The 14,177-nt window shown below is 50.1% G+C and overlaps 1 protein-coding gene across 16 annotated transcripts in view; it reads right to left on the reverse strand.

Moving 5' to 3' along the window:
- Window positions 1–12,857, reverse strand: part of LOC121477519 (LIM domain containing preferred translocation partner in lipoma) — a 667,092-nt gene extending 654,235 nt beyond the window's left edge. For 9 of the 16 annotated variants that reach the window (XM_041731917.1, XM_041731895.1, XM_041731914.1 and 6 more), the window contains exon 1: window positions 12,725–12,857. The gene's annotated coding sequence lies outside the window, so the exon portion shown is untranslated. Of the gene's footprint in view, window positions 1–9,378; window positions 9,410–9,810; window positions 10,373–12,552; window positions 12,580–12,724 lie in introns of those variants that run through there. The other 7 variants (XM_041731915.1, XM_041731911.1, XM_041731897.1 and 4 more) reach the window with 7 other exon arrangements.
- Window positions 12,858–14,177: the final 1,320 nt, after the last annotated feature.

Consider the following 14,177-nt stretch of genomic DNA (forward strand, 5'->3'; position numbering starts at 1 on the left):
GGCAAAAAAAAGTCTAGGAAGGAGTTTATATATATATAAGACTGAAGAACCAAGTGATCGCATTTCCTACACAAAAAAATCAGGTCTCTGCTTTCTCAATGTAGATAAAGTTTGGGGATGTCATTTAGGTGTCACAATTCTGAAATCTCTAGGATGTTTCTATGGCTTAAAAGGCTACTGATGTAGAACACATGAAATCACAGTGAAAAGAAATGGTTGGCTTTGCTACTGAGCACTATACAGCACTGGTTAATAAACTTCTCTCTTCCAGAGGCTTCAGATACCACACATGTTAAATGAGGAGTTTGGATATCAGATCACATACTTGATTCACTATGTTTTAGTATGTGTAGTCCCTGGAACAGTGTCTGGCGTGTAGTAGGTGCTCAAAACACACTGACCGATGGAATAAATTAATATATAAATAAAGAACAGACAATGCAAAACACTAAACATTCTTAGCTCCTTCACACCAAGCTTCCCTAGCCCACTTAAATACTGCTATTTGACAATTCACATAAGAGGAAAATACGTCCTCTAAACCACTACATCAGAAATTCTTTCAGTAATTAAAGGAATGCAAATTAAAAGAATAATGAAATGCCACTTCTTACATATTAACTTAGCAAAGACAAATGCAAGTTATAAAATTAAATACTGGTGAAGATATAGAGAAACAAGTAGACTCACACATTGCTAATGACTCTGCCGGAGGCTACATGGCAACTGGTATGAAAAGTATTAGAGATATTCAGTATTTTGTGCTGATAATTGCCCTTTCAAAGAGCCTAAAACTTGTTTAGCAAGCCAATAAACATTTGGTAAAGGTCTACCTGCTATGGGGCACGCTCTACAAGGAAATACAGGGAAAAGACCTTGGTTGTCTTATCATCTGGTGGGTTGACAGAGAGAAAGGGGACAGATATAACACATCCCAGCAGCACCACATGGCAGGTATTGGTGCTTTACTACACTGACCACAGAATTCCTCCACAACCACATTACGTGGAACGCACTATTACCCCCTTTCACACAGCTAAGGAACCAATGCAAGGTTATCATGGCTAACAAGTGGCAGAGCCATGATGTGAACCCAAACCTGCCTCTCCAACCGTCCATGCATTTTCTACTGCATCCCAGAGCATGTGAAAGAAAAATATTCACATAAACGCATACTGCAAGGGACAAGATGGCAATCACTGTCACAGGTAAGTGGAAGTGCCAAAAACATATAGTTGTCTTTAGGACACAATGTAGAAGGAAATGAGAGCTATTTGTCCACTGATGTTTACACTGCAATTTTTTAACATACCGAATTGCATTTAATTTGTTTAAGCTGAAAACTATCCCACTGTCCACACAGGTAATATTTACAGCACGATCTATCAATTTCAACAAATCTTTAGTTATGCAGACTATAAAGCCCAGACCAAAAAAAAAAAAAAAAAAAGACTTTTTTGTAATAATATTAAGTGGAAATGCTGTACACATACAAAAAAGTGGACACATGGTTTGTGGGGGTTAAAGACTGCGGTCTTATAAGAGGTAAGAGAGAGGTTTTCAGGTGAAAGAGTTTCGGTAGGAGGTATTTTGGTGTGTTTTTTTTAATGTAGTTGAGTAAAGGTATTCTTAATGAGTTCTTTTTGTCTTTTGATAACACACTGATTAATGTTTACATGAGTTCAACTTGCTTTTTTCATTACTAAACATATTCTTAAAACTCAAGTTCTCATTTATTACTTAGTTTATATAATCCATTCATTCATACATTCACTCAACAAACACTTATTAAATTCTTGCAAGATCCTTATCAGTAAAACTTGGACAGTAAATAACACAGCACTGTTGTGAGGATCTACCTGTAATTCATAGGAAAACATAAGATTCACAGTAAGGCCCTATAAAAATGGCAACTGGTAGAAAGTCATAACTGTATTCCCTTTTTTTTTTTTTTTTTTTTTTTTAATTTATGATAGTCACAGAGAGAGAGAGAGGCAGAGACACAGGCAGAGGGAGAAGCAGGCTCCATGAACCAGGAGCCTGATGTGGGATTCGATCCCGGGTCTCCAGGATTGCGCCCTGGGCCAAAGGCAGGCGCCGAACCGCTGCGCCACCCAGGGATCCCCTGTATTCCCTTTTGATCAGGATCATGCAGGCCAGTCCAGGCCCTAAAGATCTCCCTGGTGAATGAATATTAACCTATCGGCACCAAAATGGTCATTCCCTGGATACTCTGCATGAACTACAGCCCACCATTCTTAGTGCCTAATCATCGATCTTCAACTTCTTCTGCGCATTATCCAATTTAGCTTAAGAGGATCCTAAGAAGCCAAATGGACAGAGGACCCCCGGGTAAGATGGTTACAAGCAGCTACTCCCAGGAAGGAGGAGAGGAAGGGAGGAAAGAGGGGAGGGGCGGAGAGAGGGAGGAAGGAAGGAAGGGATGGATAAGAAAAAGAAGTCAGGATTGGCAGACCTCCAAAACATTCTGCGACAAGTCTTCAATCAATACCTGAGTTGTCACTGACATTCCAATCAGCTACTGCTTGAATATCTCCAGTGATTAGGGATTCGATAACTCTAGAAAGAACCAATCCCATCCAGAATTAAGAGATTTCATGGAATTCTTAAAAGATAAGAAGGAACGGAGATCTTCCCCCTGACAAACAGCTATCTCCACAACCAGGCACTCTGTCACCCTTCTACAGACAATGAGCACAGGGTGGGATCACCTGGAGGTCATGCTGGCACCAGGGCTGTGGACTTTGCATGCTTTACCTGCTCAAGGTCTGGGTTCCTTCTGTTTAAATGAAAAGACTGAGGGGCCTCTACTTAACCTGCAAAACATCCACGCACGTCCAAGGCCTCGACCCCAATTCAGCTTCCCTCTGGACTACTACAGGACACGATGCCATGACTAATACCCTCCCTCCCCATCCAGCACACTGTAGCCAATGATCCTCCTAAAACACAGGGCCCCCTAATAGATACTCCTCTCATAGTGCAGCCTCAGCCCCTTAGCAATCAAGACCATTCTCAATCTCAGCCCCACCCCACCTTTTCACCCTCATTTCTCTGGCCTCTGTACTAGATGGTCCATCCCCAACAACTCCAATTTTCCAAGACACTGTGCACTTTCTCACCTCTGTGTCTCTGCCATGTTATTTCCCTTACCTAACTGCCCCCTGCTCTTCTTGCCCATCAAATTCCCACTCATCTTTCGAAATCCAATTAAATGACAGTCTCTTCATCTGTCAAGTTTCCCCCAGGTCCCTAGAGTCAGTCACCATCCAATGAGAACCACCAAATACTTTTTGCATGCGTTTTCCATCCCCAAAACCCAGACCAGAATTTCACTCATTCATTCACAAGTACATCCGGCACAGTATCCAATGAATGAGTACTGAGTGCACCAGATCTATGGACAAATGTATCTTTTAGGGTCCTGCCTCACCGTCAATACTGGAACCCTAATATTCCCCCAAGTAAAGCTGCAAGGCTGTGGTCAAGAAGAGAGGTTTCCAGCTGGGAAATGGCCAGACATCTGGAAAGCTGACCTACCTTTCACCTCATTCTAAGAAAAGGTGCTGCTTACCCTCCAGATCCCTTCAGTTTGCCTTTCCCACGAGTCAGGGCACACACACCCCGCCCTGTTAGTGGCAACTCCCTGCTGCACTTCTTGCAAATGATTCGTTTTCATACCAAACAAGACAAAAGCTCCAGGTGCCAACGAAGTTTTTTGTTTTTCTTCCTGGGAACTTAAGAACCATCTTCAGTGGAAATTCATTAGGAAGGATAAGTGCAGGTTCCACTGGTGACTTCTTGGCACAGAATTTAGTACCGCACTGGGCTTCCACAGTTGTGTCAGAGATCATTATCAAGGTGGGCCAATGAATGGAAAAATTAATGATTCAAAAACCCAGCTCGAGGATAGACATGGACAGAGAGTCAATTTTGTTTCTTTAGCTTTAATAGCCAGAGCAATTTTAGCTGCCCCACTGCATGCCTCCTGTCTTCCAACATCTAACCTAAGACGCAGTCCTTCCAACAAGCTCCCACACACATTCAGTACACTTGCACACCCCATCCGTCATCTACTGTACCACCCTTGTGGCAAAACCTTCTTAACATTCTGATAGGCATCAACATGTTCCTATCGACCCTGATAGAGCCCACGTGCCTGCAGTCTTGACATCTTCTAAAATCCTCAAACCTTACCTTACAAAAGTAGTTCACTGAACCAACATTTCTTGAGCGTGTAGCATCTCTTCTAACAAAAACAGTGGCTATTTGTTGAGTCACTATGATGGGCCTAGCCTCATGCCCATTTCTTGCCCTACTCCCTCGACTCTTACCTACAAGTAGGGCAACCATACAATCTACCCTCCAAATCAGAACACTCTGGGGAGTGAGGGGGTCACTAGCAGTCCCCCGCTAGGACACAGACACAAACCAGGGCTGGGCTGGGCGGGCCAGAGAGTTCAGTCCCTCCACCTGTTAGCCAAATACAGTTGCTACAGCCACTTTAACAGACAAGAAACCGAGGCTAACATTAAGGACAGGAATCCCTTAACATCCACAAAGTGGTGTCCTAACGGTGCCAAAAAACTCACATTACATCCGCCCACAGCCACCTTCTCCTAAGGAGGTGGGTACCTCTATCTCCCAAAGCTCTTCGACATGGCAGTTATCTGCTGGTTAATGGCCTGAGTGATTAAGGAATGCTAACAATGGCTATGGCAGGGAAAGTGCCCATTCTAGGGGTGGAATAAGGCCAAAACACACTTCCTGAAGGTCAGTGAAAGAACCCCACCCTGTCCTGATCCTCTTGCTGACCTGCACCATGAACAGTTCCCACGCAAGCTTCTAAGGGAGGACGAGCACCACTCTTCCATACCAGCTTTCCATTTTAGCCACAGTGGGCTCTGAAGTGAGGCCATGACACACGCAATTCCTGCAAAGGAAGCAAACCTTGCAGGGGCCCAGAAGTGCAAACAGCACACAAACCCCATGAGAATGTGGGATGGTTGCAATAGAAGAAGGGAAGTCACACAGCCTGGAAGAGCCAGGGCTGCCTGCAGCGCTCAGCCCACTTTGCAAGGTGCACTACTCTCAATAGTGATGCCCTCACCAATAAGAAGTCTAAAAATGACTAAGTCAAGTAAATCACGCCTGGGACCATCCCAGGAAGCACTACAGCCACCATTTGAACTTCGAGCAGCTGCCTGGGTCTAAATCCCACCATCTTCACCGGTAGGGTAAGGTATCATTGCCGTGTGCCAGACCCCGTGCTGAGCACCAGAAACCGCCACATGTGCACACTGCATTATGGTTTATAAAGCACTGTTACAGAAATTCCTCTGGTTCTCACAAGTGCATTGAGATAGAAGATCTCTATTTGAAGGTAACCGAAGCTCAGAGATGTTCCAGAATGTGCTTAAGGTCACAGCACTGTGATCTAGTGGGTGGCGCAAACAGAGGTCTTTACTTTTCAAACACCAAAAATGTTTGGTGATGATAACGCCAAATGATAGCTTGGCAAAGCCCAGATCTTCAGGGTTTGGGGTCTCCAACCTGGTTCTCAGCTGCCTTCCAAAATCAGAGACACAGACAGCGAATACTAATTAGCACACAGTGAAATAATACTAACAGCTTCATGCCTGTGTATAGGGTCTGCTAAGGACTTCCCAGTCAATTTCTCATGCTTATCTGCAAAAAGGTAAGGAACAGGACTAGAGCTTTGGAGAAGGGAGTCTGATTCCCATTCTGCCAGTTAAAGCAGAGCACCCCGAGAGAAGGTACTTCATCCCTGAATTCTTGCCCACACTCTCCAAGACAAGACTGACCCTGCTGACCCATCTCTTGGATTGCAATTGGGAGCTAAGTAATAAAAATGATTGTAAAATGCATCTGCCACATAAAAAGTGTTATGAAGGCAATGCAATGCTAATGGGTTCTGTGGGATAGGTTGTGACGGGGTAGGTTTAACAGGGAAGGGAAAAACGAGAGCATCTACCCTGTAATGCATCTAATACTGGTAGCCTCAAAACCTTTATGCAAGCAAAAAATAGGTAAAAAATGAAAGGGAACTAGGAGGGGTGTGGCTGGGGGCTGTCACACACATGGAGTCAGAACCCCGGTTCCCCAAAGAAAAGAAAAGAAAAGAAAAGAAAAGAAAAGAAAAGAAGGGCATACACAGCAGTAAAAGAAATCAATCCTCAACCACACACCCACTCAAAGTGAACCACCTTGATCACCTTGTTTCAAAGTGCAAAGCACAAGGTTCAAGCCCAGTTACAATGATCTCCAAGTTATGCCCCCTCCAAATTCTCCAAAGCAAAGCCCTGGGGGTGGGGGTGGAGTTAGGGCAGAGACCAATGTGTCAGGCCAGGCTCAGCAGACACAGAATCAAAAACACCTTTGAAATAAAATAAAATTTAAAAAAAAAAAGCACCGTTGAAAGAGATCTGGCCTGGGAGTACGGGCTGTGGCCCAACTCCAGCTCAGCTGACAAGGATGTGACACAGCAGTATGCCCGTTTCCCAGGGCCTCAGTTTCCTCACCTGTACAATGAGGGATCCGGTTGCTCTAGCCACGAAGGCCCAGCCCACGCTTCTAAGGCAGGAACTGGCTGCTGGCTCCCAGCTGCTGCTTCTACAGCCTATAAGCTTTTGTCACATAGAAGTTTTTTCCAGCCAAGGCTGATAAGCTGGCAAATATTTAGAAGGACAAGAGTAGGAACTAAGCTGCTTGATAGGATTCTAACAGCAAACAGCTCCTGAAATCCCTTGCTCCCTCTCTTCTTTGCCGGGCTGGTACAGACCCACAATCACCCACCCTGGAACTTATCAGCAGCCTCCTAAAGGGCTCCCTGCCTCTGGGTTTGACCTGCTACCGCTCTGCCACTAGAGCGCTCTGAAACACAGATCCACCAAAGCTCTTCTTGGCTCAAAGAGTAATAAAAGCCCTCCTGCCCCCCTTCAACTGCCATCATCCTTTCACACCTAACCTTCCCAAGCCAGCCCTACCTTCCACCATGAGCTCCAAACACACACTTCTATTCACCAAACACGTTAAGGCCTCAGGACTATACCTAGATCTCCCTCTATCTGGAAAACTCTTCCACCCCTGTTCACCATATGAACTCTTACTCACTTGTCAAAACCCAACCCAATGTCTCCTTCTCCATGAGCATTCTCCTGCTCTTTCAGGTGGTGGGTCATTCCTTTCTCAGTGCTCCTTCATTCATCGTTCTGGTAGGGCCTTACCATGCTCTACTTTAGTCTCTCTCCTATACTGGAATAAAGAGCCATAGAGAGAGAGCCTGGGTTGTCTTCGTCAGCCAGAATCCAGTATTTGTGCCTGGCACACGTGAATCCCCCAAGCTTCACTGAATACAAGATACTGAGGTGTATGTGAGCACACATATATGTGAGGACAAGGGGGCAAGGAGCCCGGGAATGGCTTCATGGCACAAAGTGGGTTTGGGCCTTGAATTTAAAGGGTCACAGGTTTACAACAGGCAGAGACTCCGGGCAGCCTGCAACCAGGCAAACAGAACAGCACAGGCAGGGATGGAGGAAACAAAGGAAGGTTCAAGGTCAATACAACCACCTGGCTATGGAAGGAAAACTGAAAGGGCAGCTGTAAATGCACTCACCCTTAGAATGGCGCATTGAGAGACTCCCCTCTACACTCCCAGGCTCTAGTCTTCACCCTGACAGCAGGACTGCCCAATGCCACTGTGGCAGCTACGGCCTAAGTGGTCTTGCACCCAGTCCTATGACTCCACAGGCCCAAGCTTCTGGGTGAGCCAAAGTCTCTCTCTCCCATCACTACTATCTTGTAGTTGCAGTGAACTACATCGATCTCTTTCTTCATTTAACCAATAATTCCAAAGCACCTACCATGTGACAGGCACTCTTCTGGGCCTGGGTATATGACCATTAACAAAGCAGGCATTCTTGAAATCCTCGGGGAGCTTATTTTAAAGTGGAACAAACATATAAAGTCAATTGGTGACTGGTGCCTACACTGTGTCCGTAAATGCTGTTCATTCATTTAACAGCCAGTACTGAACGTCTTCAGAGCACCAGACACCAGAGGGGTTCAAAGATGAGATAGCCAAGGTCCTGTTTACTTTACCGAGTGCCATTTCTAGCATCTGTCTCCTCACCTGAAAAATGCCTTTATCTCTGAGTCACAGAAATGCAAACGACCCATCTGAGGCAGGTAGATAACAGGAAGAACTGGAATCGATGCCTCAGAGTCCTGAGCCAGAAGGCCATCTTGCAGGAAGGAGTGTGTGTGACCCAAGGAAGGGTAGGAAGGATCCAACAGGGGCTATTCAGCTCAAGTGCAGAGGACATCCAGCACTGTGGACATCCAGAGGAGCCACAGGTCAAGGGCAATGTCAGGGATCAAGACCCTCCCTCACTTCCCTACTTTGTAATTTTATTGCCCCAACTGCCTCTCTATAGGGATAAATCAAATCCTTATACGACAGAGGGCCAAAGAGGGAAGGATGTAGGGAGAGGTGCAGATGGTGTGCTAGAGAGGCTCTGTTCTGTGCGGCTGGGTTTGGGGAGAGAAGACACCGAAAGGGTAGAGGGGATGGTAGTGTCTTAAGAGAGAAGAGCTGGGCAGCAAGCACCATGGGGAAATGAGAAGCCTGTTCATGCACTTAAACCCCTGACTGTGCACTTAAACTCCACTTGAACCACAGGGCCCAGTGCATGTGCACTCAATTGTATTCCAAGGAAGAACCCTGGAAAACACCACTGATTTGCACTTGCCATTCTATGGACACAGAGAATGGTGAAGAAGCTATAGCTCAGGTAAAGGCTTGCAACTTAGCCTTGCCACTAGCAGCTGTGTGACCTCTAACTTAACCAAAAGCTCATTTTCTCATCTGCAAAATAAGACCGATAATCATAAAGTCTCCTTTAATCAATCAGTATGAGAATTACACACTCACATGGGAAGCACTCAGGATATCATCAAAATAATTATTATGTTATTATTACTATTATTATTAAGAAAGAATGACTTAAAAAAAAAAGATTAACGCTTTCCAGCTTCAATTCTGTGGCTTACCTGCTGCCAAGCATGAATCCCATTAAGCCTCCTGCCACCCGCTCACCCTATTCACAGAAAGTGAGGAGAGGTGAAGTCCTCCTCACTAAGGCAGCCTTCTGTCTCAGTTCTGTGACCCGCAAAGGAACGCACACCCCAGCCACTCGCACCGCGCATCCAGGAAGTGTGGACCAGACTCCCATAACACGCTTCCATTCCCTTCTCCCTTGCCTCACCTCTCCCTCACACACAATTACCAGCCCACAGACTTCCACCCAGAGAGCAGCTTCAGCACAGCCTTACCTCCTCCTTCCTCACCTGGGATTCCTCCAGCAAGGCACAACCTTCCAACACCACATTCCAGACGTCCCCACCGGCGCACACCCACCTACCCACCCACCAATGCACACACTCAGCTAGGACTCCTCATTACTGACAGGGTCAAAGTCTCAGGTTCGCTCAAACAGTCACTAAATGTGCTTCCTGCATTACCACCCAAATCCCTAATCCCAGGGATGCTTCCAGAACCCCCACCCCGGCTTGTTCTCAAGTCAATCTCTAGAGAAGCATGTAATGACCCTGTAGCCTACAAGATAAATTTAAATCTACTTAGCAAATTAAATTTAAATTTAAACTTCCATTTCCCACAGCCCTCTTCGTGCTGCTCATTCAAAACAAGGCCTCGTGCATGAGCCTTCCCTATGACCGCATATGCCCAACACATCTGTGTCCTACCTGGGCTTCTTCCACGCGGGTGAGTCCTACTTAGCCCTAAAGATTGTCTCCAGACACCACTCCCTCTGTGGTTGTTTCCCTGAAGTCGACCCTCCTCAGTGCCGAGCAGCTAAAACAAACCCTTATGACAGCACGTGCAAACGCGTGCGTGCACACACATACACACACTGGTGCTCCTCACGGGCAGGCCAGCCAGTTCCAGAACTTGTGAACCTCATGCACTCACTGCTCTTCTCCTTTCTGTGTAAAAATTAGCTGTGTGCTCCATCCCCTGCTTTTACCATGTCACCAGGCATCTTCCGTCTTGACCAAAAACCCATCCTCAGCCCAGCATCTTAAGCTATAGTTCTGAAATCAAATCCAATTGGACTCTTCCCTGTTCCCAACTAATTGGGGCCAGGTTCACAGTAAAATAAAGTCACATATTAACACCAAGAGTCAAAGTTCTGGGCTGTAGTTTTGAGCACAACTCTAATTAGCCGTGTGACCTTGGGCAAAGGTTCGCATGCAGATGAGTGTCACCAGACACAATTCTCAGGGGATTTTTTTGATATCGAAACGGAATATCTGATGGGAAACTGTTTAATAACGTGCAGAGCCTTGCACATTCATAAAGGGTATAATGAACAAATTTTATCAAATCTAACCATCAACTGTTAAGATGTACCATTATCAACTTAGAATGAAAAACTGCTCAGCTATGACACATCTGTGATTATAAAAGAACCCAATTTCAGTCATATTAAAATGTGAAGTGTGTTTTAGAATTGATGAAATAAAATTTATTTGTCTCAGTAAAATACAGAAACCTGCTACAAATTTCTCATATTTGCCAATGGCCCATAATAAGTACTAAGTAATATATGCCAAGAAAATGAATGAACACCCACTGAGAATTCTCTTAGGCCAAATTATTGCCTCTCGCTGGAACTGGGCAGCAGGAAGCTTCCCAATGCCAGTTCCTCCCCCTCTCAATCATGTCCCAGCGTGATCAAAACCCTCAAAAGAGGACTTCAAGTCACATCCAAACTCCCTTCATAATGAAGCCTCCTCGCCACCAACCACTGCCTGGGACTGTCCACCTTCCCAGAACAGTGACTTCCCCCCCAGAATATGTCACCACCAAGAGGATCCTACTCAGTCCCAGCCACGGTAACCAGCTCTGCAACTCAGTTTCTCCTCCCTCCGATCATCCCCAAAGCCAACTCTAGGCCCACCCATGTTAGAAGGAGCAGGAGCTTGGGTGAATGCCTGACCCAAAGGGGTGCCCTCAACCATTTAGGACAGCTAACCCCAACTACTCATCTCCCATCTAGAACCTACATTCTAGACCATAAAAGCCTGGGTGTTTTGGATGGGGGACTGCCTTGGAAAGATTAAAGGCAAGAAACGCGCTCTTCCTTTTAACTGACCCCTTTTAACCTGGGAGGAAGGCAGGCTGGTTGTGGGGTGGAGAGAACCCTATTTTGAGTTATGCCCCTCCCCCTACCATCCACCTCCAGAACTAGCACCCACCTCCTCTGGGCCATTATGTTTGTTTTCCTACCTGTAAAAGTGAGGTAGGGTGAGGAATTGGGGGGAGGACAGTTAGGCGCCTTCCCTCCTTGTACTTAGAGACCTTCTTAAAAGGCACAAGTGCTGGGAAAGCTAAGCCATCATTAAGTCACTGACACCTGGTGAGAGTGAGTTTCACTAGCAGGCAAGCAACTTTGAAAAGGACTGGAAACAAAGTTAAGGGAGTCCCCTTAGGAAAGTAAGTAGCTCAGCGATGACCCTAAATGTTTGCATTTTGTAGTTGGGGGCAGGAAGGCAGGGGATCCCGGGGAAGGGAAAGGGAAGCCAGAGGCCTCGAGTTCCCGAGCAGTCCAGGTCCCAAGGGCGTCGCCGTGTCCGGTGCTCAGGCACCATTCCGCCCCTCACCTCGTCTCCGCGCCCCTCCGCCCAACCGGTCCCATTCACAGTTTCATCTCCACTCTCCACGTTTTAGGTCGTATTCTCTAGCCCCCCGCCCCCTCCCCCCGCCAAAGGGCCTTCCCGTCGCTGGCGCCTCCAGGAGACCCCTCCCCTATCCTCCCAAGCCCTGACCCGGCGCGGCCCCCCCAACGGGGCCGAAGCTGCGGACCGCGCCCGCGCCTCTCCCCGGGCCCCCGCGCCTCCGGCCTGGGGTCGCCGCGGGCGCCTGGGGTGACTGCGCGCCCCCTGAGGGCAGGGCCTGCGCCCCAGCAGCCTCCCCGGCCGCGCACGCCCGGGACCCGGGGGGGGGGGGGGGCTGGGGGCCGTCCGTGCCCATCAGGCTCGGCCGCTGGGGAGCCCCTGCGGGGAGGCCCTCCTCCTCTCCGGGCCTCGACTGAGCCGCCTGTGAAATGGGGGCACTCGAGGGACCGCGCTCCTAGGCCCGTTCCACGGTGACAACTGAGATTCCGCGAAAGCTCGGGGCTGGGTGTGGCCCCGCCCCCTGGGCGCCCGGAAAGGCCCGGGCAGGGGGCGCTCGGCGGAGGGCGCCAACCCCGCCCAGCCCCGGGCCGCCGCTCCCGGGAGCTCGGGGGCCCCCTCCCCCATGCGTGCGCCCCGGGACTGCGCGGCGGCCGGCGCTTCCGCCCCGCGGGCCCTGCGGCCCCGCCGCCCCGCGCCCCGCGCCCCGCGCTCCCGCGGCCCCGGAGGCGCTCGCGCCCGCGCAGGGCCGGGGGTTCCCGAGGCGCCCGGAGCGCAGGGGCGGGGGGGAAGGAGGATTTGCAACAATACCTCGGGGAGGAGGCGGCCGGGACGGCGGCGGCGGCGGCGGCGGCGGCCGGAGGCGGAGGCACGGGCGGAGGAGGAGGCGCCGGGCACTCCCCCTCCCATTGTCCGCGCCCGCCCGCCCGCCCGGCCCGCGCCCGCGCCCGCGCCCGCGCCCCGCCGCGCAGCCCGCCCTTACCTTGCGGCGCCCGGCTCGCCCCTTCCCGCCGCGCTACTTCTCCCGGGAGAGCTCGCGGGGCCCGGGAGCGGACCCACAGACAAAAAGTGAAACTTCGGCAGGGCTGGAGCGGCTGCTGGTTGGTGCCTCTCCCCCTCCTCCCTCCCCGCCGTCCCCACCCCCTCCCCGGGCTCCCGTGCGGTGCCCTGAGAGCTGGAGGCTGACGTCAGGGGCCTGAATTCCTGACTTTGCCTGCACGCATTTGCCCATGTAAGGTATGGGAGCGCGAGTGGCCGCGGGGGGGCCGGGCGGCGGGCGGTGGGCGCGGGGGCAGCCGCCTCCGGGGGGGGGGGGCGCGGGCGCTGCGAGCGGGGGCGGGGAACGGGCGTGCGGAGGCTCTGCCTGCACCCAGCAAGGGGGAGCGGCCGGCGGAGGAGCAAGGGCCGAGCGAGGGGCTGCAGGAGAGGGGGCGCCCGGCGGCCGTGGGAGCGCGGCGGGGGGCGCGCAGCCGGAGCCGGGCACGTCCCGCCGCGGAACCGCCTCCCGCGATCCAGCCCCGAGCCTCGCCCTGGAGGCCTGGCGACTCGGAACCTACCGGATGGCGGAGCCCGCCGAGGTCGACCTCCCAGCCCGCCCACCTGGCACGGGACGGAGCCGAAGCCCGGGAAGACCAATGACTCGCCCAGGGTCACACACCGCGCGGATCGCGGCGCGGGCCCCGGATGCTCAGCCCCGGCCTCGATCCCGCCGCTGCGGCCGGGCCTAGCCCCACTGAGCTGTCGGGGGCGGGGGCCAAACAGGCCACCTGTCCTTAGGCCCGTGCGGACCACCCGGTGAAGAGCTTTCCAGCTTCCCTTGGCCCCCCAGCCAGTTCCTGGAAGGGTCTGACTGAGCCCTGAGTGGCGGTGACCTTCAGTTGCTTCGGGGCATCTTTCTCCGTCCTGTACTCACAGGAACCCCAGCAGTTTAACATTTACCTCCCAGCCTTGTCCGGAAGCCCAGAAAGCTTGCTGTGCACTGATAGCTTAAAAAAAAAAAAAAAAAAAAATCTGTAAACTGGGTGAACTGGTTTGAATAGAGGCAAGCCTGTTCTTGGAAGGTTTGAGTACGATTTTTTTTTCCCCCTCTGACATTTGTAAATATGAGCAACCATGAAAACCACCATTTACTTTGTCAAAAGGTTGTAATGTTCAGCAGCTAGTGCCTGGAAGGCACTCCAAGGCTGTAGACTTTGTTTCTTTCTATTTCTGGCCTCCTGGTACCTAAAATAATAATCCCTCACCTCAGCACATCATAAAAGTGCTTTTTCACGGGTTTATTAGGTTTTTGTGTTAGGTGAGATAAATTGTAGTCCTTTTTATCATCTCAGGATGAAAAACAGGTAAAGTGATTTGCACGAAGTAAAGGGCTAGGTAGCTCAGGAACTCACCTCCCCCCCCCCCAGCCAAGTCACATGACCAGTGGGGGAGGTGTT

This window comes from Vulpes lagopus, chromosome 17 (assembly GCF_018345385.1).
Source record: "Vulpes lagopus strain Blue_001 chromosome 17, ASM1834538v1, whole genome shotgun sequence".
Classification (NCBI taxonomy): domain Eukaryota; kingdom Metazoa; phylum Chordata; class Mammalia; order Carnivora; family Canidae; genus Vulpes; species Vulpes lagopus.